The sequence below is a fragment of the Protopterus annectens genome, chromosome 8.part0, assembly GCF_019279795.1.
Source record: "Protopterus annectens isolate FY-2018-M chromosome 8.part0, PAN1.0, whole genome shotgun sequence".
Taxonomy (NCBI): Eukaryota; Metazoa; Chordata; order Ceratodontiformes; family Protopteridae; genus Protopterus; species Protopterus annectens.
The window spans coordinates 975,584,992-975,608,096 of NC_056741.1; the positions used below are offsets into that span (position 1 = coordinate 975,584,992).

The 23,105-nt window shown below is 42.0% G+C and overlaps 1 protein-coding gene across 1 annotated transcript in view; it reads left to right on the forward strand.

Annotated features, from left to right (window-relative positions):
• The window catches only part of IGLON5 (IgLON family member 5), a 1,615,534-nt gene that overhangs the window by 517,323 nt on the left and 1,075,106 nt on the right, over nt 1-23,105 (forward strand). The window lies entirely within an intron of this gene.

Sequence of the window (23,105 nt, forward strand, 5' to 3'; positions counted from 1 at the left end):
TTTGTGTCCTGTTACATGAGGGCTCAGTACTGGCCATTTAGCTTTTCCTCAGTGATAGCCCTAGTATAATCTCTGCTATAGACAGCGCAGGACTAGTTACTGAAGCATGATTTTTTTTTTTTATTAAAAGAGAATTTTGTGATTAGACTTCAGCTGAAAATAATTATATTAATTTAAATTGATTTGATATACAGCAAAGAAGAACTCCTTGATTTCAGATTTCGCTCTGAGAGTAGGCAAGGCAAAATTCCCAATGCACATAAAAATGCAAGTCAGTGGGGAAAATGAATAATTTAATTCATAGATGACCTCCATGATGCATATCACATGGTATGGGGTATCCAGGCTGCTGTATTGACAATTATTTTAATCAAAGATGCAATCTTAAATAATGCTTTTAAAAAGATGGATTTGCTTAAAAGTATAGTTACTTATGCTTGTCATTATTAGAACCCTTTAAGTGCAGACATATGAGATTCATACATTTTACACAGTTCTGTACACAACATAAAAAAAAAAAACTTTACATACGGTTTCTGACTTGAAACAGTAACCTTTTTTTGAATAAACGCATTCATTTCACTTGATTCTATATTGCCAGTTTTTTTCCACATATTTTTGAAGTGATGTCAGATCTTCTTTTATCACTTTTATCTTTATACCTTAATTTTATGTGCAGTACTTTCTAACACGCCTGCAGTGGAATTTTTGATCATGGCATTTTCAGTTGTGAGATTTAAAATAGTTTCTGACACTGGGTGAGATGTCATGTTGTGGTAATTTCTGTTGCATGGATAATTAGACACAGTCTCACAGATGCTGTTCATTACAAAATATGGTGTTTAGAAATAATACAGAATATTATTATCAGATCTGTGATCATAACCAAACTGTTTTGTGTTTGGGACATATGTCTCATGAAATTCACCTTGAGAGTAAATTGAAGTAAAGCTTGAGAGGTAAATCCTAACAACCGTTTTGAGAGCACTTAGCAACTGAATTGTGATACTTTAGCTACTCCATTGTATGACTAGTTACACAAAAACATGTAGGAACACGTGGCTGTAAAAGCTATTCAGTATTTTATGCTGCCAGAAACAAATCATCTCTCTGATAAAGGGACAGTTTAAAAGTTGATAAACATTTTACACTGCTCTACACACACACACACACACACACACACACACACACACACACATGCACGCACACACGTGCAATACAACTGGTCTATGGTAACAGGTGCAACATTTTGCGATATGCCACCACTAACTTCAGAGGACATGAACCCACACTGAGGTACAAATGCTATATCTGCTCAACATACCTGCTTAGATTGTACAATCTTATAGAATGCAACTCCTGATAATGCCTACATTATGATGTGGTTAAGGCATTACCACATCTGTACACTGAGAAACAAACTCTGCTGTGACCAATAATATTATGTTTCTCTTTAAGTCATATACATTTTGTTTTTTGTGTTTCTCCCTTTCTCTCTCTATGTATAACATACTGCAGCACTGGATTACGAATGTGCTGTGACTAATAATATTATGTTTCTCTGCAAGTCATAGACATTTTGTTTTTTGTGATTCTCCCTTTCTCTCTCTATATATAACATACTGCAGCACTGAATTACTATGCAGCTCTTTATTCAACAGCATGCAGTCACAGCCATCCAACCATTGACTAATGGTAACTTGATGTATATGTCTGCATACATTTCAACCATTAGGACGTTCAGATATTGGATTGTAGCAATTAATTTGTTTATGTGCTCATGTGTATACTTACACAAGAATGATGCTTGATTACATGTATGCCTTTTAATTATTTATTTAACATTTGTTTACAGGGAAAAGTCCAACTTGGAACAAAGCCAATTTTCAGTCAAGGCCCAGGGAGAAATGCTTCAGATGCATGTCTTTGAAATGTGGGAGGAAACTGGAGCACCCAGAGAAAACCCCAAAAACACAAGGAGGACATGCACATTTGACACAGAAGGCACTCCCGTTGAGAATTGAACCAGAGTACCTCTTGCTGTGAGGTGACAACATTACCACTGCACCACTGCTCCATCCGCTGTGAAAGTTTCTCTAGACAGTCCTTGTTTCAATACCTAGGGTAGGAAGGCAGATTTTGGCAGCTGTGGAGGCTATAAGTTTTCAAATCTGTAATGTGGTTGATAATACAATTTATCATTATTTACTTCCATGTACTGAGAATGTTCCTAGCTTTACTCTGTCTTACTAGATGTGCTTCACAGTGTTATCTTCCACTGCAAGTATAAACAACTGTAGGGAAAAAAGAAAGTAGAAGAAACAATAAGAGAAAATTCTATGCTGTAAACAGACACACTGAATGGAAAGGGCTGTATTTTGCTGCCATTAATTTCCATGCTTCAGTGGTCAGTTTGAGGTCCTATCTTATTCACAGTCTTTCATTTGTACCTCTTATCACTTATTAAGGTTTAGCATTTGGACTGCTCTGTGTCTGTGTTACTCTGCCTTATCTGCATGGTCAGTGCGTTTCTGTGTGCGAGAGGCTAACAGCGCGCTCATCAGTCATAGTTGTCAGCTTCTGAATCTGCTGTATTTATGAGATGTAACTCAGGCAACAAAAGGAATAAAGATGTAGCTGACATTTTTTTATTTATGACAACTTGCATAAGGCAATAATGCGCAAATGCAGGTGCTAGATTATGACAGGAAAATCAAATTTCTACATCTAATGTAAGAAAATGACCCCAAAGAGTTTCATCAGCATTCTAACAGTACGGATATGGAGGGCTATGGGGTGATGGATTCTACTCCTGCTCTGTAAAAATGTCTTCCTGAAAGATGATTCTACAAGTGGGTGACTGCATATGTCTGTGTAAATGCATTTTGATAACTCATATCAGAACCACAAAGCTATTTTCAATGTCAGACTTTTTTTTCCATTCTAGTCACAGCTTTTAGAGGCACAAATTTTATGTCTCAATGTACAAAGTTTCATTTTTACTTAGAACTGTAAATGGACGGGCTCATTAAGAATTGGTAAGGCAGATGCTTATAAATTATCATAGCCAGTAGCAGAGCCATAGATGACGGTGTTTAGTGCCCAATGCAACTCCCTAATCTGGACAAGTAGAAGGGATAGCCGATCACATGCAATAACAGCAGGCTTTACCAAAAGTTTATAGAGTTACTAACCCAGCAAAGTATTTAATTTACTTAAAAAAAAATCGAGGTAGTGTGGAAAGGCAAAAAAAAAAAAAATGTAAAAAATTAAGTCAGAGGAGGAAACCTTTAAGGGACTAATCTGCCTTAAATGAGGGAATCACTGCAGCTTGTGGGGAAACTTGTTCATTTTATAAAAATTGCAGTGGCCAGAAAGGAAGTACCCACACAATGCTGAGGCAACATGCGCCTAGTCTGAAAGAGAAGATCTCTAGACAAGAGAAGCAAGTGCCTTCACAAAATGGGCACGTACTCCGCTGATACAGTAATCACATAATACAAGGAGTAAATTTTCCATTGACAAGTTAAGGAAGGCTAGTTGGGGGTGACTTTGTAGCCAGTGCAGCTGTACTTCTCCCCACTCCCTCCCCATATGCCTGGATGACATATTGTATCTAGTGAACTGGTACTCTAAGACAAGAGGGTGACCAATGCCTTGAGTAGGAGTGAGATAGGATTCAGTAGGGCATTCAAAATGTCAACATGAAGCTATAGTGTGAGACATTCAAAACAGGTGGAACAACAGCAAATCCTGACTTTTTCTGTCTACTTTCAGAGCTTTGTAAGGATTCCATAAACCAATAAAACAGATGGGGAGATAAGGGACACTGACGTTCACAAGAATAAGAATGTCAGTTTTAGCAACAAAAAGCCAAAGCCTGTGTGTTCTCAGAGTAAATGGTGCTTCAATTAACTAGCAAGTCATTCCACTTGAATATAAGTGTTATCTGTAAAATGAAAGACAAAATTATGTACTAGGTTCATAGGTTCATAGCTAGGTACTAGGCTATCAGCCCTCAGGGGCTATATAAGGCTAGCCAAAAAGGTTCCCTGGCTTTCGCCACCCAAGAAAATTATTTTCCTGTGCCCCTGTCAAGCAGTGCCACAGAAGTGATCCCCAGGGTGAATTTTCTATTTCCTATCCAGTCGTCAAGAGGGCCAATGAGGACTTTTGCTTGACATGAATGGGTAGTTTGTTCCAGAGTATGAGAAGTCTCTGGGACAGGAATCTATCACTCCAGCATGTTCTGTTTATTGTGGTGACAAGGATTAGGTCCCCGGAGCATGTGGTTCAAAAAGATTGGTAGCATGTCCATCAGCTCTGGGTTTGACATAACTTTGTATGTTAGGCAGAGATCGCCTTTAAGTAGGTGATATGTGACAGAGTAGAGCTGGAGTTTTTTTTGAGACAGTCTGCATATGTCGTCTGTTTGAGGCTGGTGATCCTCTTAGTGAGGTATTTCTGTGGCCTTGCCAATTGTTTTAGGTGTCTTGTGAGATACATGCCAAATGGGGCATTGTACTCTATAATGGGTCTGATTAGGGATGAGTAGAGAGGAACAATGACCTCCTTTTTTCTAGAGGAGAACCTTTTTGTGATGGGATGTGCCACGTAGAAGGATTTCCTGACTACTGTGACAATGTGGTTATCAAAGGAGAGGCTACTGTCCATCTGTGTCCCAAGGTCTCTTATCACACTTTCAGTGTTTATTGAGCTACTGCCTATGTGGTAGTTCATGGGTACCAAGTTTTTCCCAAAGGGGATACAATGCACTTCTTGGCATTGAGCTAGAGGCCATGACTTTGACACCAAGCATCTGTCTCTGTGAGGCCCTTTTGTAAAATGTCTACATCATTAGGTGATTCTATTATGGCTCCAAATTTGCAGTCATCTGCGAACTTTGTTAGCCAAAGACCTTCTGTGTTAGCGTCTACTTCAGAGAAGTAGATGCCTTGCAGGAGAAGACCCAGGACTGAACCCTGTGGTACTCCACTCATCACTGGTCTGAAGTCAGACTTGGAGTCGGCTAATTTACTGTGTGGGTTCTGTCAGTGAGCCAGTTGGCCACCCATCTTGTGACATAGGGATTTATGCCCAGTTTAGTGAGTTTATCTATAATTCTAGAGTGGGGGATGGTATTGACTGCCTTGGCGAGGTCAAGATAGGCTGTGTGCACTACCTTGCACTCGTCTACAGCTCTAGTGACTGCTTCAAAGACGTCAATCAGGTTTAGTAGATATGATCTAGCTTTTACAAACCCAAACTGAGTGGGGTCCAGGGTGTGGAGGTTAATTATGTCTTTGTTTATAAGCTCCAAGATGATACGATCCTCATCAGGCTAATGGGGCGGTAGTTTCCGAGATCCATGGTGGCACCCCCTTTGTGGAGTGGGATAACCATCGCTGTGCGCCATTCACTAAGCACATAGTGTGAAGCAAGGTTATGATTGAACATGGTACTTAGGTGAGGTGCCAGTTCATTCTGTAGTTTGTGTAGTACGCAGACTGTGATGTTGTCTGGTCCCATGGATGCTGTATTCTTGGCTTTGGAGAGTGCAGTCTTTTCTTGTTCATCCGTGATTACAGGGGCTTTGCATTCTTCCAGTATTAAGATGGGCCCTTTGGAGGATGAGAGGGGGGTAAAGTTAGCACTGAACCTATCTGCCAGGATGTTGGCAATATCAGTTGGTTCTGTATATTTAGTGCCATTGTGCTGTAGCTCAGAGCAGATCTGAGTGTTGCCATTGAGATTCTTGACATAGCTGTAGAATGCTTTGTGGTTGTCTTTGGCATCAATAGCAATTTTATTTTCATAACTGGCTTTGGAGGATTTTATGAGGAATCTCAGCTTCTTGTTGAGGCTAACCAGGGAGTTTTTCCAATCTTGGGATTTTACACTTTTTTGAAACAGCTTCTTCCTTATGTTGTAGAGTTTGTTTATGGCAAAGGACCACCAGATTTGCTTCCTTTTTTTGGAGAATTGCATCTTGGACATTCTTCGTGTTTCACTGTTGTAGTCATCACATTTGGGTTATCTGCCTGCAGGTAGTCCTCTGCCAGCCTGAATACCAGAGTCTTCGGATTTCTGCATCGGATGCTGTTGCTTCTTCCTTGACATCAGGTCATCAGGGGTATAAAACATGCAGCCGATGCCATTACACCAGTCTTTCTTGCCATGTGGTGCCCAAAGCAGAAGCAGTTTGCAAGTGCCAGTCGTCCGACTCCTGAAATTTTTGTTTTCGAGTTTCAGACCCAAAGTCTTCAAAAAAAGCTAAGTACCCCATTGCGGATCCTTTTTCTTGCTCTAACCGATGTCAGTAAAAGTTAACAATTGTCTTACCTGTGGAAAGCAAATACCTCATAGAGATTTCCATTCTTATTGCATCCCCTGCTTAGGCCCAGACCACGACGTCCCTCGTTGTCAGTTTTGTGCCTTATTCAATGCCCGAACTATTCGTCGTTGGGTTATTTTTTCAGCTAATTACTTTCGTACTCATTCTGTGTACTCCAAAATGGCCTCTTCAAGCCATCCGACTACTGATCTTCCAAAAAAATGTAAGGATAAAGACAGAGACAGACCGCATAGGTTCAAAACTGCCGACAACGCTTCTGTTAAGCTAGTCACCAGTCCGCCAGTACTCAGTGAGGCGCTTTCACAGCCCCTGATACCCGCTACTTCTGATTTGCAGGCCTCTACTGAGACCCATTCAGAGTCTGGTATGCCGCAAGATGCTTCTTTGACTATGGAACCTGCGGATGTCTCTACCTTGGATGAATCCGGAGCCGCTGTGCAGGCACCGACTTCTGAGGGTGTATTCAGGCCTACAGGCATTCAGAGTAAACCGACGCCATTGTTTTCATCAGGCCTAAAACTCGCACCATGCCTAGAAAACTGACTACCAAACTGCAGGCTCAGGCCCATATGCCTAAAAAACAAATGCTTAGAATGGCTGAAGACCTTATTACCTTAATTAGGGGAAGCCAGCCTTCCCCCTCTGAGACCTAGAACTGATTTTCTTTCTGATTCTTCTGATCAGGAATCTGATATCTCTGCTCCTTCTAACTACCAGGATTTGCCCTTATCTACTTATGAGGATTCTGATGCAGAGGATTCCATTCTCTCTGCTTCCCCTCCAGAAGATTTGTCTTTCGATGAAACCTTGCACACTCTTAGGGAGCATTTCCACTGGGGAAGCCAGGATTACCCTGACTCCAAAAAGAGACTTAGGGAATTCTTACTCCTACCTCAACACAGGCCTTTAGCTATCCATCCTGTTCTGGACATTGTAGATGGTGCCTTCTTGGAATGTAGCCTTTCCCAAGACACTTTACCTCCAGCTCCCAGAAAACCTGACAGGTATTATAGAGTACCTGACTCTCACAAGTTCCTCTTCAAGAATCCTTCTGCGGATCCAGAGACCATTTCCCAAGGACCAAAAGGCATTAAGGATACTGCTGCCAAAAATCCTACCCCTTCTGATAGAGATTCTAGAGAATTAGACAGATGGGGTAAGAAGGTATACACTTCTACTACTTTGGCCAGTAGGGCTTTAAATTGCCAGTTTCATATATTAAAGTATCAGCAGTATGTTGTGGGGCTACGTAAACAGAAAATGATGTTGATTCCTGACTGTACCGAACACAAAGAATTAATGGATTTATGCATTCTGCAGAACAAGTTGGTAAACATACTTTGCAATGTGGTTTTGAAGCTTTAGAAGCATCTTGCAGGGCTGCTGTGAATGGGTCTGTACTTAGAAAGCATGCTTGGCTTATGGAACAAAACTTGCCAAATCATGTAAAAGCTAAATTACTGGATGTTCCTTTAAACCAAGACTGCCTTTTTGGCAACAAAGCAGAAGACCTCAAAAGGATGGAGGAAAAAACTAAATCTATGCAAACTGTTAAATATTTCCTACAAGTACAGCCTCCCAGATTCAGTACGCATTGGCCTTCAAAGAACTGGTCCTTTCCAGTCCCTTCTAGGCCTTTTCAGTCCAAACCCAGGAACAGCAGACCACTTAGGCTACAGTCTCAGGCTAGACACAGACCTAAGCAGTGGGGCCTCCCACTTCCAAAGCAGGGAGTAGTAAGACACCCCTTACAGAAAAATGGCACAATGACTTAACCTTAACCCTTCCAAGCCCTGCTCTACTACCTGCTCCCTTAGGAGGAAAGCTCACCCTGCATGCAAAAAACTGGGAACTCATTACCCAGGACAAATGGGTTTTGAAGGATACAGATTCCACTTCCACACCCTACCAAGCCCAAATGGTTGGCCAAACCTACCCCCAAATCAATGGGCAGAAGCCCAACAGCAGGTTCTCTCTCTTCTCAATATCAGGGCTATTCAGCCTGTCCCAGTTGAACAAAGGGGACAAGGTTTTTATTCAAGCCTTTTTCTGGTACCCAAAAAAGACAACTCCTGGCGTCCTATCCTGGACCTCTCTATTTATAACACCTTTCTGGTAGTTCCAAAATTCAAAATGGTAACTCTGCAACCACTTCTTCCCATGCTAGCCAAGGATGCCTGGCTGGAAACCCTAGACTTAAAGGAAGCTTACCTGCACATCTCAATAAGGGAATCTTGCAGGAAATACCTACGTTTCAGGGCAGGATCCATGCACTTCCCTTTGGCTTATCTACTGCGCCCAGGGTATTCACAAAGTGCCTAGCTCCAGCTATTGTATTTTGCAGACAGAGAAACATTCAAATTTACCCATACTTGGATGAATGTCTGATTCAGGCAGAAAACCAAGACTTGCTTTTACAACACCTGCATTCGTAAAGAAACTTCTAACCTCACTGGGGTACACCATTAACGAAAAGAAATCGCACCTAGTACCCTGCCAACAGATTGTATTCCTGGGAGCAAGCTTGAACACATCTTCCCAGATGGCATACCTCACCCTGGAGAAAAAAGTTTGTTTGACAACCTACTTCAAACTATTGGCCACAAAACCCAGCTATCTGCAAGGAAAATACTACAAGCCCTGGGGTTCATGACCTCCTGCATTTTATTAATTCCAATTACGAGACTGCATATGAGGAAACTCCAATGGTATTTAAAACATCTATGGTGTCAACATCCTCAGGACCTGGAAACAATGATTTCTTTCATTCCTTGCATCAAGACAGAGTTCCTTTAGTGGGCAGAGGCCTCCTACCACAACAAGGGACTCCCTTTCAATCTACCCCCTGATGCCCAAACCCTAACAACAGACACATCGGACTATGCATGGGGGGGCTCACATGGCAGGGCAGTGCATACAGGGCAAATAGACCCCGAGACAGATGCACCTGCATATCAATCAAAAAGAAATGTTAGCTGTACAGAATGCTATGACATCCTTCAAAGACCGTATTCTCCCAGGACAACTATTGGTAAAGACAGACAACACCACAGTTATGTGGTATATAAACAAGCAGGGGGGAACCCACTCATACCCTCACTGCAAACTACCCATGGCTCTGTGGAACACAGCCTTGAGCTACCAAGTACACCTACAAGCTCAATTCCTACCAGGCAAACTAAATTCACTGGCAGACGACTTAAGCAGAAATCTCATGAACCCACATGAATGGAAACTAGAACCAAAAATATTCAACCTCTTGAGGAACAAATGAGGGACTCCAGAGGTAGACCTGTTTGCCTCCCCTCAGAACTACCAGTTGCACAAATTCTGAACAAGAACTCCCCACAGCCAAGCTTGGAAAGTGGATGCCCTGTCCTTTACCTGGGAAAGCCTTTCAGTTTATACCTTTCCCCCTCTGCCTCTCCTCTCAAATGTTCTACTAAAGATCAAACAGGACAAGCCAAGGACAATACTGATTGCACCAGACTAGCAATGCTACCCACTCTTACGCAGTATGACACTGCTACAATCATGGCACCTGCCTCAGACCCCTTCACTGCTGTCTCAACAGGCAGGCCAGATTCTGCACCCTCAGCTTCAAACCCTGAGCCTTGCAGCCTGGCTTATTCCTTGAGCTCTCCCTTAGCTTCCCTCAGTAAGCAGGTACTGGATGTCATTCTGGAGGCAAGGAGGCTTAGTACTAGAAAATCCTATGCTGAAAAGTGGAAACGATACTGCTCCTGGAGCCTGGCTCAAGAGATGGGCACAACAGTGCTCAGCTTACATGATATTCTACAGTACCAAACAGAAGTGCTCCACAGGGGCCTATCCTTCTGGTCAATTAAAATTCATGCCTCTGCCATTTAAACACATTATAATATTGAGCCACCCCTCTTCTCTCACCCCTTGCTAAAGCAATTCCTTAGAGGGGCCAAAAATGTAAGACCCCCCCAGGAGAGCTCCCACTCCAGCTTGGGACCTTAACTTTGTATTGGAAAAGCTCACTCTTCCCACCTTTGAACCAGCTGCTACAGCAGAGTTGAAATTCCTTTCTTGGAAAACAGCCTTCCTTCTAGCCATCACTTCAGCAAGAAGAGTGTCTGAATTACAGGCCCTCATGGCAGTGGAACCCATCATTATCTTCCATGTGGACAGGGTTTCCCTCAGGACTAATCTTCCTTTATGCCCAAGGTAGTGTCTTCAGTGGCCCTAAATCAGTCCATTCATTTGCCTACTTTTTTCCCTAATCCATAAAACAAAGGGGAACGAATACTTCACTCTCTGGACGTGCACAGACAACTTAGATTGTATTTGGACAGGACTAAGCCTATCAGAAATTCTGAGCAGCTGCTAGTTAGCTTTGCTGCAGGGGCAGAGAGGAAGGCCATTTCAAAGCAAAGCATTTCAAAATGGATAGCCCATTACATTCATTTCTGCTACAAGCACCATGGAAAACCTACCCCACAGGGGATAAGATCACATTCAACCAGGGCTGCATCTACCTCTGCAGCATTTCTCAGAGGGGTCCCTACCAGGGACATCCTAGAAGCTGCCACCTGGAGCTCTGTACATACCTTCACCAAGCATTACCACTTGCCTATCTTTTCTATATCCAGAGCTGGATTTGCCACTGCAGTCTTGCAGGGATTAATAGCTGGCCCAAATACTCTTTAATTTCCTCCTCCCTTCCTTAGCTTTGGGAATCAATCCAAATGTGATGACTGCAACAGTGAAACATGGAGAACATAGTACAGTTGTGTACACTTACCATAAATGTAGATGTTCGAATGTATTCACTGTTGCAGTCCTGGTTATCCTCCCTCCAGACCACTGACTTCTCTTGGCTGTACCTCTCCTTCCAGTTGGTATATTTATTTTTACTTGTGTATTTGCTTTATGATGGGGGTTTACCATCCATTTAATTTCTTCCTATTGTGGGGGCACCTGACATCTGTGGCAGGAAAAACTGATGTAATGGCATCGGCTGCTTGTTTTATACCCCTGACGACCTGACATCAAGGAAGAAGTGACAGCATCTGATGCAGAAATCTGAAGACTCTGGTATTCAGGTCAGCTGAGGGCTACCTGCAGGCAGATAACCCAAATGTGATGACTGCAACAATGAATACACTCGAACATATACATTTATGGTAAGTGCACACAACTGTACTTTCTGTTGGGGATGGCATGATCCATGCACTTGTGTATGTACTTATACAGTGCATTTGTGTAAGATTCAGCAGTTGTACCTCTATTTTCCATCTGCATGGGTGTCATGAAGTTTGCCACTTCTGTATTAAGAAGCATGAAGTTGGCTTTGGAGTAGTTTTTGACAGTGATTTCCTTAATGAGGGGTGGGGGTGGGATGTGGATGTCTAGGGTGTTTAGTTTGTGGTCATATCTAACCATCAAGGAGACCTCTGGCATGGAACACCGGTTACCCATATTGGTAATGACCAGGTCCAGGATATTGCTGCCCCTGGTGAGGGTGTGGGCATGCTGATCCAAGGCATTGGAATTTATGAATTCCAGAAAACGTTGAGCAAATGAGTTGGTACATAAGTAGTTTTCCCAGTTGATGGTGGGGTAGTTGAAATCGCCCATAATTAAGGTATTGGGTTGTAGCTTAATATTTTCCAGTAACTTAAGAAGTGAAGAGTGGGAATCTTGGGGTATGGTGGGGATCTGTAACATGATACATCCTGGATTGCAGTCTTGCCCAGTGTTAGTTGTGCTTGGATAATTTTGGATGCATTACTAGTCACCTGTTTTAATTTATTTTAGTTAATGTTAGCTGTATGGAAGTGTTTAAACAGGCATGCAGAGGGAGGGCCATGGACAAATATCCACAGACTATTTTCACCTGTTCATATTTGTACAGTGTGTGTCTACTATTGTTGCGTGATTGATGTTTTTGTTGGTTTAATTGAAACCATGCTATTGTTGTTGTTTTTCCCCAACTGTTTTCAACCAATACTCACTTTCTTCACAAATATAATAAAGCTCATTATATTTTTTGCATATACTTTTAACTGATATGGTTTTCTATCACTGTTATAGCAATGTTGTTATCATACAATTTATGTTTTCCCCAGTTTGTGCTATTGTATTTCCTGCTTTTACATATTTTATTTTTGTAAATCACCTAAACTGTATATACATGTGTCATTATTCTATTAGTTGATATTCTTGACCTTAATTTAATGTTGTTTGGCTTCCCTTGCTAATATACCGGTATAGCAAATATCAATAGGAAAGGAAAAGGTTAAAATCCCTTGAATCCTAACCTATAATTGTATTTGGATTGAATTTAGGTATGTAATGTGTGCACATCATACTTATGGTTATCAATGCTGGTAATCATTTTCATCTTTGGGCATACCTCATCATAATTCTATATCATGTTGTTTTTTTATCTGTGGTATTAGTTAATCCTATTTCAGAGCATATCAGCATTGTCCTTGTTTCAAAATTGCATACTGTTCAGTGCTGTTATAACGTTGTGCTGTCATAATTTGGTTGAAATTGCTACTATTACCTTTTGGGGTTCTTGTTAATATATGCTTTCTTCTTGTATTGCATTATGCATGTTGTAGCACTTCTTTAAGTAGTAATAGTCTTCTTTTTAGTAGTTGATCTCTAAATCTTTAAATATATTTGCATGTGTAGTGCACCTAATCATAAATCTCAACCCATTAATGCAAGAAATCTGGTCAAAGTATAAAATAATGTTGGACGAAGGCCCAAAAATAGGGACATATTTTAAATATTGCTCCTATAAATTTAGAAAGTTGTTCGAATGATAGGATTTGTGTTAGCATGTATTTTCTGAATCAATGAAGTTTGAAACATAAATGTTTCTTATCATTTAGTGACTTTGATCCTCTGTGAATTGCTAGAAAAAAATCAGACATTTTATGAGGACCAGACCTAAGCTATGAGGCAAAAATCCGGATAGTTGAAAGTTATGATCCTGGTAGTCCTGGTTCTGAAAGCTATGATTTATATATTGTTAGACACGCTGTGTACTTCCTGGTTGGAAACATAGATTTACCTGCCTGAAATTGCAACTTGTCTACATATCTAACAACTTTCTTCTACTAACTATGCCCTCTTCTTGACTACTGCTGTACATGTGGGAAGCACCTACTCATCTACATATCCATCTCATAGGTTCATAGGTTCATAGGTAGGTACTAGGCTATCGGTCCAAGGGCCTACGTAAGCCTAGCCAGCAAGGTTCTATAGCTTACGCCACCCAAGAAAGTTATTTTCCTGTGTCACTGTCCAGCAGAGACAAAGAAGTGATCCCCGGGGTGTATATCCTATTTCCCATCCACATATCAAGATTTTTCTTGAAGAGTGCTAATGAAGAACTTTGCCAGACATAGATGGGTAGCTTGTTCCTGAGTATAGGAAGTCTCTGAGACAGGAATCTATCCCTCCAGTGTGTCCTGTTTATTGTGGTGACAAGGTTTAGGTCTTTAGAGCGTGTAGCTCAGAGGGATTGGGATTTCTTTAGGTGTAGCATGTCCAACAGCTCTGGGTTTGACATAGCTTTATATGTTAGGCAGAGAACACCTCGGAGTAGGTGATATGCTATGGAGTAAAGCTGGAGTTTTTTGAGGTGGTCAGTGTAGGGTATTTGTTTGAGGCCAGTAATCCTTTTTGTGAGGTACTTCTGTGGCCCTTCCTTCTGCTGCAGATGTCCTGTGAGGTACATTCCAAAAGGGGTGTTGTACTCTATAATGGGTCTAATGAGTGAGGAGTAGAGGGGAACAATGACCTCTTTTTTCCTGGATGAGAACCCTTTTATGATGAGTTGTGCCATGTAGAAGGATTTCCTGACTATTGTGCCGATGTGACTATCAAAGGAGAGACTACTGTCCAACTGGGTCCCAAGGTCTCTTATCACACATTCAGTGTTAAGTAGATTGCTGCCTATGTGGTAGTTCATGGGTACAGAGATTTTACCAAAGGGGATGACACTGCACTTTTTGGCATTGAGCTTGAGGCCATGGCTCTAACACCAGGCATCTGTCTCAGTGAGGCCCTTCTGTAGGATGTCCACATCATTTCGGGTCTTGACTATGGCTCCTAGTCAAGGTCTCCTAAGACTCTATACTAGTATCAGTAAATATCTACTCTCTTCCCTGATATGCTAATAGCTACCTACCCACCTAACAACCCTCTTCTCACCATATAAGTAGCTATCTGCCTTCTTCCTGTCCCTGCTGCTTTGTGCAGCATCACTAGTAAGTAACTACTTTTGTCTCACTGTGCTTGTAACTACCAACTACCCAAGTTATTTGTACACCAGACCCATCTTTTTTCCATATAGGTAACTACCTTCCTGGCCTCTTCTAACTGTGTTTCTGTTTCCAGTTTTATGCAGCAGCATTCTTTACATATCCCTTAACTAGACATGTCCACCTGTTGCTGCTACTTCTCTGACTCTTAGCCTGCACCCCTTAAACAGAGCTCTAGAAGCACTCTCATAGGTTCATGGGTTCATACTAGGCTATCTGCCCTAGGGCATTTATAAGCCTAGCCAGAGTGTGTTTGGCTTTCGCCACCCATTTTAAATTAATTTTGCTATGCCCTTTTTCGAAGGTTAGTATACTGTACCTCTGTCTAACAGTGACACAGAAGTGATACCCAGGGTAAACCTATGATCTCCCATCCACTCATCAAGATTCCTCTTGAAGAGAGTCAATGAGGGAATCTGCCTAACCTGGACTGGGATTTTATTCCAGAGTGAAGGGAGCCTCTGGGTTATGAATCTGTCCCTCCAGCATGTCCTATTTATTTTAGTGCTGAGGTTCAAGTCTCTCGAGCACGTAGCTCGATGGGATTTGGATTTTCTGAGGTGCAGCATGTCCATTAATTCTGGGTGGGACATGGCTTTATACATCAGGCACAGATCGCCTCTGAGCAGGTGGTATGCCACTGAGTAGAGCTGGAGTTTCTTTAACCGGGCAGCATATGGCATCTGTTTGAGCCCTTTGATCCTCTTGGTGAGGTACTTTTGGGGTCTTTCCAGTTGCTGCAGGTGTCTGGTAAGGTACATCCCAAAAGGGGCACTGTACTCAATTATGGGCCTGATGAGGGATGAGTAAAGAGGCACGATGACCTCCCCTGATCTAGATGTGAATCCCTTCATGATTAGGTGGGCTATGTAAAATGTTTTTCTAACCACTTTGGCCACTTGGTTGTCAAATGAGAGATTGCTATCAACGTGGGTCCCCAGGTCCCTAATTACTTCTTCTGTACTTAATGGATTACCACCTATGTGGTAATTTGTGGGCACTTTGTTTTTGCCAAAGGGGATGACTATACACTTTTTGGCATTAAGCTTGAGGCCATGGCTCTGGCACCAGTTGTCTGTTTCTATGAGGCCCTTTTGGAGGATGCTTGTGTCAGCTGGAGAGTCAATTATGGTGCCCAGTTTGCAGTCATCTGCGAACTTGGTCAGCCACAGTCCTTCCGTGTTGGCCTGTACCTCCGAGAAATATATACCGAACAAGAGAGGTCCCAGGACTGAGCCTTGTGGGACGCCACTTGTAACTGGTTTGGAGTCTGACATGGCTCCAGCAATTCTAACCATGTGGGTTCTGCCCTTGAGCCAGTTTGCAACCCACCTAGTGACATAGGGGTTTATATTTAAGCTGGTGAGCTTATCTATAATGCCAGAGTGGGGTACTGTATCGAAGGCTTTTGCAAGGTCCAGGTAGGCTGTGTGGACCACCTTCCCCTCGTCAATGGCCTTGGTGACTGTCTCAAAGAAATAAACCAGGTTTAAGAGGCAGGATCTGCACTTAACAAAGCCAAACTGGGTAGGATCCAGTGTCTGTAGGTCCCCAATATCTTTATTTATGAGGTCCATGATGATCCTTTCCATAGCTTTGCAGACCAAGCTAGTCAGGCTTATGGGGTGATAGTTTCCAGGATCCGTTGAGGCACCATCTTTGTGGAGAAGGACCACTGTTGCTGTACGCCACTCTTTGGGTACATATCCTGTAGTAAGGCTGAGATTGAACAGTAGTTTTATATTTGGGTTTAGCTCTTCTTGGAGTTCATGTAGTACGCAGCCCGGGACACCGTCTGGTCCCATTGATGCTGTGTTTTTGCTTTGGAGAGGGCGGCTCTTACCTGAGCATCTGAGATATCAGGGGGGGTAGCACTCTGCTGGGAAAGATATTTGCCCTTTTGGTGGGGAGGGGGTGAGAAGTTTGCACTGAACCTGTCAGCTAGGATGTTGGCAATGTCTGTGGGTTTGGTGTATTTTTTGCCATTTTGGACTAATTCTGAGCATATCTGGGAATTCCTACACAGGTTCCTAACATAACTAAAGAAAGCCTTGTGATTATCCTTAGTGTCCTGTTCAGTTTTTCTCTTGAAGCTGACCTTAGACGATTTTATGAGTGCCCGTAGTTTTTTGCTAATACTGATCAGAGATGCCTTCCCCTTTTGGGATTTTGCTCTGTCATGTAGTAGCTTCCTCCTTCTATTGTATAGTTTGTTTATGGCTGGGGTCCACCAGACCAGACGTCTGCCTTTGGAGGATTGGGTCTTGGTTTTATTTGGGATTGCATGATCCATGCATTCCTGAAGGTGTTCATAGAATGCGTTTATAAAGGATTCTGCAGTCTGGGCCGTATTTTTCACAGGCCTGGGGGCTTTGAAGGATTCCACCTCGGTTTTGAGGAGTGTGAAATTTGCTTTAGAGAGGTTTTTCACTATGGTTTTCTGGGCAGGTGGTGGGGTCAGGATGTGAATATCCAGTGAGATTAGTTTATGGTCTGATCTTACCAGTGAGGGATATACTTCTGGTCTGGAGCATAGAGTCCCCATGTTGGTGATGATCAGGTCCAGTATGTTTTCCCCTCTTGTGGGAGTGGTAACAAGTTGTTCCATAGCATTTGAGTTTATAAATTCTAGGAACCTTTGGGCTAGGGTGTTGGAGCTAGAGTAATGCTCCCATTCTATGTTTGGGTAGTTGAAGTCGCCCAATATAATGGTGTTTGGAGATACCTTCATATTTTCCAGTGTTCTCTGGAACGCCGAATGGGGTTCCTGAGTTTGGGAGGGTGGTCTGTAGCAGGCTATAAACTGGAAGGCTGTTTTACCCACTGTTAGTTGCACATGGATAGTCTCTGATGCTTCGTGCTGTGCCACCAACCTGGAGGTGTGGGTATCTTTAACGAATATTGATACTCCCCCTCCTATCGTGGTTCGGTCCAAGTTTTGGGGCCGAAAAGCATGGTATGAGGTATAACCCAGTAGTGCTGGGGTGCTCTCGGGAGCCTTGAACCAGGTTTCTGTTACTGCACAGATATCGATGTTCTCCATGCTAAGGAGAGTTTCGAGTGCATGCATCTTGAGGTTTAGACTTCTGGTGTTGAGTAGCATTACTCTTAGTTTCTTTTCCCTTGTGATACCTATGGAGGTGGGTTTGTCTTTTGAGCCTTGCCTAAAAAAGGCACTATGGAGGTAGCAAGAGCCTTTGCCAATATCCGAAAGCCCAGGGGTGACAGGTGCAAGCCATCCCTAGTGAAGCATCGTGGCTTGTCGAGCATGTCATCCCAGGCTGACAGGCATTGGATCCCCTTTGAATGACACCAATACTTAAGCCAATTGTTGAAATTTTATTTTATTTATTATTTTATTTAACATTTGTTGACCGGGAAAGTCCGACTAGGTTCCACAGATCCTGTTTTCAGTGGAGGCCTGGGGAGAAATGCTCCAGAAGCATGTCTTTAGAAATTGATCATCTTGTCTTCATATTGTGGCATCATTCTTGGCGAGGGTAAGATGCTAATCAAGGTCAGGGTCATACCAGCCTGGGCTACATGCTTAGAGAGCTCCTCTATGTCTCTTTTCATGTAGTCCAGGGAGGTACATCTCAGGTCATTCACACCAGCATGGACAATGACTGAGTCATATCTGTACTTGCCTTGGAGTGACCTGAGTGCTTGTGTTATGTGGCGGATCCCAGCGCCCAACAGGCAGCTCACCGTGACCTTCTCCTTGTTCAGCCTGGTGAGCGGGACGTCAGTGTGCCTGATGATAGAGTCACCTATTACAAGTGTATCAGGTGTGTTGTTTAGCCTTAAGGGCTGTGACTGTTCGGCACACTGCTTTGTGAGCTATGTGTTGCACGTGTTTTGTTTTGGGGTAGCGGTTGCTTGGGTGTCTGCTTTGGACGTCTCTGCTGCTTAGGCAGATTTTTATTTAGAGCCTCCGAGTATGTTTTTGTGTGTTTATGTGTTTGGTTTGCTGTTGTTGTAGGTCTATGTGAGACTGGAATTGTAGTGAGTGTGGTTTCCTTCTCCTCCTGACTGTTTACACCAGTACTGAGTTGAGAGAGCTTAGCCTCCAGTTTGGCTATATGGTAGCATCTCTCACATGTGTTGGAATTTGTTGGGAGGAGGAGAGGGTTGTCTCTGTACATGAGGCAGTTGTAACTTTGCTTCAAGATTCCCATATTCACCAGCTGGACCAGAGAGGAGATTGACAACTGACCTTTGGACATGCTAGAATAGTACTGGGAATTCCTTTATAATTGAAAAAAAGGGCCAATGGGGAACAAGGTACTCATGGGGAGTTTGTGAGGGTGTAGTGCTTTTAATTTTTTAGTTCTGACTTATATAATTGCTTTAATGAACAAGTGCCATGTAACTTAAATGCAATGTGTTACAGGTAACTTAAATGCAAAAACGACAAACAGTAACTTTCTTTCAAGTGAAATAAGGAAATAAGTACAGTAAGCAATGCAGATATCACTAGGGATCCACAGAAGTGCTGAAAAGCCACGTTTTAGGTGGAATTAGCATTTCAGGGAAATAACAAGCAAACAAACAACAACCATACAAACAAAGATAGATTCAGCAGGCATGGATCTAGTCTATGCTACAGCAAACAAGGTATACCAATTTCATAAGAAACGGTTCAAATATGCAGGCACTATAAGCCTTCAACCAAAAATTTCCAGCTCAGAAGGGCAGAGTCCAGCCTCTCCTCCCACAAGAGTGCAGACCATGAACCTTCTTAATGTAAAATAACTGGCCTGAAGCCCAAGTGCTTAAACCAGAACTAATACACTTTTAGAATAACAGACACTGAGCCCTCAATCAACAGTTCCCAACTTAGAAGGATGTAAGCTACCTGTACTGCCACCACAGTGCAGGCCACAAACCTTCCTAATGTAAAACAACTGGTCTGAAGCCCAAGTGCTTAATCCAAAAGACTTAGAATGATAGCTACACTTTAATCAAGTTACTACCAAGCAGTAATAAATAAAATTGAATACTTTAAAGAATGCCTGGATTAGTGCTCAAGTTATACAAACAAAGCTAGATTCAGCAGGCCTGGATCTAGTCTATGCTACAGCAAACGAGGTGTACCAATTTCAATAAGAAGCAGTTCAAATATGCAGGCACTATAAGCCTTTAACCAGAAATTCCCAGCTCAGAAGGGCAGAGTCCAGCCTCTCCTCCCACAAGAGTGCAGACCACGAACCCTCTTAATGTAAAATGACTGGCCTGAAGCCCAAGTGCTTAAACCAGAATTAATGCACTTTTAGAATAACAGACACTGAGCCCTCAGTCAGCAGTTCCCAACTTAGAAGGATGTAAGCTACCTGTTCTTCCACTACAGTGCAGACCACAAACCTTCTTAATGTAAAACAACTGGTCTGAAGCCCAAGTGCTTAACTAAAAGGCTTAGAATGAGTTACCATCATGAATTCTTGGCATGCTTTTATCATTTTCCTTAACTAAGCAATTATCTGTTTATGAGGCAATATAGTCATGACCTCATATTTACCTACAATCCATTAATTATACCACATATGGACTCTTCTTGACAATGGCACACTTATTTATTCTAATGAGAGGTAGGTCTCACTACACCACACAGACACAGTAAAACGTACAACAATGCTATGACATCATCACAACACAACAGCCATCACCCTGGCATATGGGGATATAATTAAATCCTTAACTGTGCTAAATTGACATTGTAGACACTCTACTAACATCCATTTGCCATTTAATATTAATACTAAGGGATCCCCCACACCTGCACCCATGAGTACTGTTACTGTAAGTCATGTGAACTACAACTTGCATCTTTAAGGATAAATAGGCCTGCAGCACATCCTGGGAAAGTCCTTGCTGTTGGTAATTCCATTGTAAGACTCACACACATGGCACTCATTAAGTGACAGCAGTCTCAATGCTGCTAGAATTAGTGATGTCACTAGAGCACGTATGACACTTCACCAGTCCAAATACAAAAATGACTTGTGTTTGCCCACCTGGGAGATAAGAGTCTTATGGCATTCCACCCAGAGGACAAGGGGAGAAAGAGAAAGAAATAGCTGTTGAGCTCTCCATCCTTGTGTACAAGGAAGAAAAAAACAGACCCAACTATTGACCAGTATTTTAACTTCACAAAGAAAGATGCCTAAATTTAATGATGAATCCATTGTGTGCCTTCATGGAATGAAATGATCAAGAGTCTCCTGATTTACGATTGTGGTCTGTACGTCTTTCAGTATGACTTTTGTATACTTGCACAGTTCCCTATAGTGCCTTTCTTAGCCCAAAGTATACTTATTGATATCTCCACATAACAGACTGTTGCCTGGAAAACATGAAGGTAGCAGTGGTTTGTGACCAGAAGCCTAAACAATAAAATGCCCAAACTTGATGCCTTACTTACCTTTAAAGATATCCACATTGCTGTAGTTAGAAGCCTGGTTCCAGCATAGCAAAAGTAGTCCATATATGTCAGGGTATGATACCTATCGTGTGTTTATATCCACTGATAATTGTGTGCGTGTGTGTGTGTGTGTGTGTGTGTGTGTGTGTGTGTGTGTGTGTGTGTGTGTGTGTGTGTGTGTGTGTGTGATTATCTATATTTATGTAAAGCCCAATTGTCTTTCAAAAGAGCTTATGTAATACAACTCTGGAATAAGCTGTAACACAATACTATTGGGTATTCCTGTGTTGCTAATTATATTTCATAATCAGGTCTGGATGAAATTTATCTCTATTGGTTCCTCCTAATTGATCCTGAAGACACTGACAGAATTATTGTGGGAAAACTGTCTGCTACTAAAGCTTACCTATCCTTCCCACTGCCCCTCAATTCCCCTTCAATACATACTCCTGAAATCAAAATGAAAAAACGCTGCTGGATACTGCTGTCTCACCAATTAGGTTTTAATACAACACAAATATAGCACAAGTACAATTAGAAAATGAGTGCTTTCGGGCTATGGCCCTTCATCAGATAAACTCCTCAAGTAAACAGATTAATTTAAAAAACAGTACAGCCAATAAAATTCTAGTAAAAAGCTCGCCTTTTCTTGAGGGCTGGCTTAAGGGGGACCACATCATTCAGCCCTGGATCCCTATGGGCTGTCATTTCCAAAATCCATTTGGATTCAATCAGTTCTGTTAACTGTTAGTTAATTTTATATTAGCTATAACCCTAAACTTAAAACTATGTGTTGGGTTGTCATTTATGTGCCTAAATAATGCATTGTGCTCATCACGATTCCTAATACTAGACATATGCTGTAAGATTCTGACCTTCAACATGTTGTTCGTTTTTCCTATATAGAAGCTAGGACAGAGTAGGCACTCCGCCAAATACACCACATCTGTCGTCCTGCATGTCACCCTGCCCTTAAGAAAAAATGTTTTGCCATTAACTGGATGTTTAAACATCGTCTCCTTATTAATATAAGCGCAGGCCTTGCAAGACCTGCATGAAACTGTACCCGCAGTATTCTTGAAGGATCTGCAACTATTGGCAGTTCTCTCTTTACAAAGCATGTCTTTCAAATTTTTGTTTCTCCTATAAATGAACTGGGGGCCCGTGCCCACTAATTCTCTTAGACAGGTGTCGCTGGTAATGATATTCCAGTTTTTGCGTATAATATCACAAATTCCCCTGATATTATTGCCATATGTAAGCATCACCTTATGTTTACTCTGCACGGGGTGGCTAACCTGAGTATCACTAGAGACACTCCGTGTACGACTAATCCAAGGTCTGTATTTATTTTGTCTATAAGGTCTACTTCTCTCAACTATCATATCTATCATTGACTCCTTATAACCATTTCCTTGAAAACATTCTTTAAGTTTGGCCACTTCTCTATCAATTTGCAAGTCATCCATGCATATCCTAGACGTTCTGCTAACCTGGCCTTGTACTATATTTGGGAAAGTGTATCTGGGATGCATACTGTCAAAGGACAGTAGGGTATTTTTCCAACACTCTTTTCTATATAATTTTGATGAAAAACCATCTTTCCTTTGTGTTATACTTACATCCAAAAAATCCAAAGTGTCACAAGAACTTTTGACACTAAACCTTAGAAAAGAGGTAGTAGTGTGGAGATAATCAACAAAGCTATCCAAAGTCTCCCTTTCCCCTTTCCACAAAATAAAAATATCATCTACAAAGCGTAGATATAGACATAATTGCTGTTTCCATCTATCAACACCCAGTACAAATTTCTTTTCCCAATAAGAAAGGACAAGGTTAGCATAACTATTGGCACAAGGGGTGCCCATGGCTATCCCTTGTGCCTGTCTATACATGGATCCCACCCCCTCAAACACATTGTTTTCTAATACTTTGTAGACCTCCTATAAACACATTACTGCTGTAATGTGAGTTAAGAATCTGTTTCTTATTTCAACCCCATTTCCTCTCAGCAGAT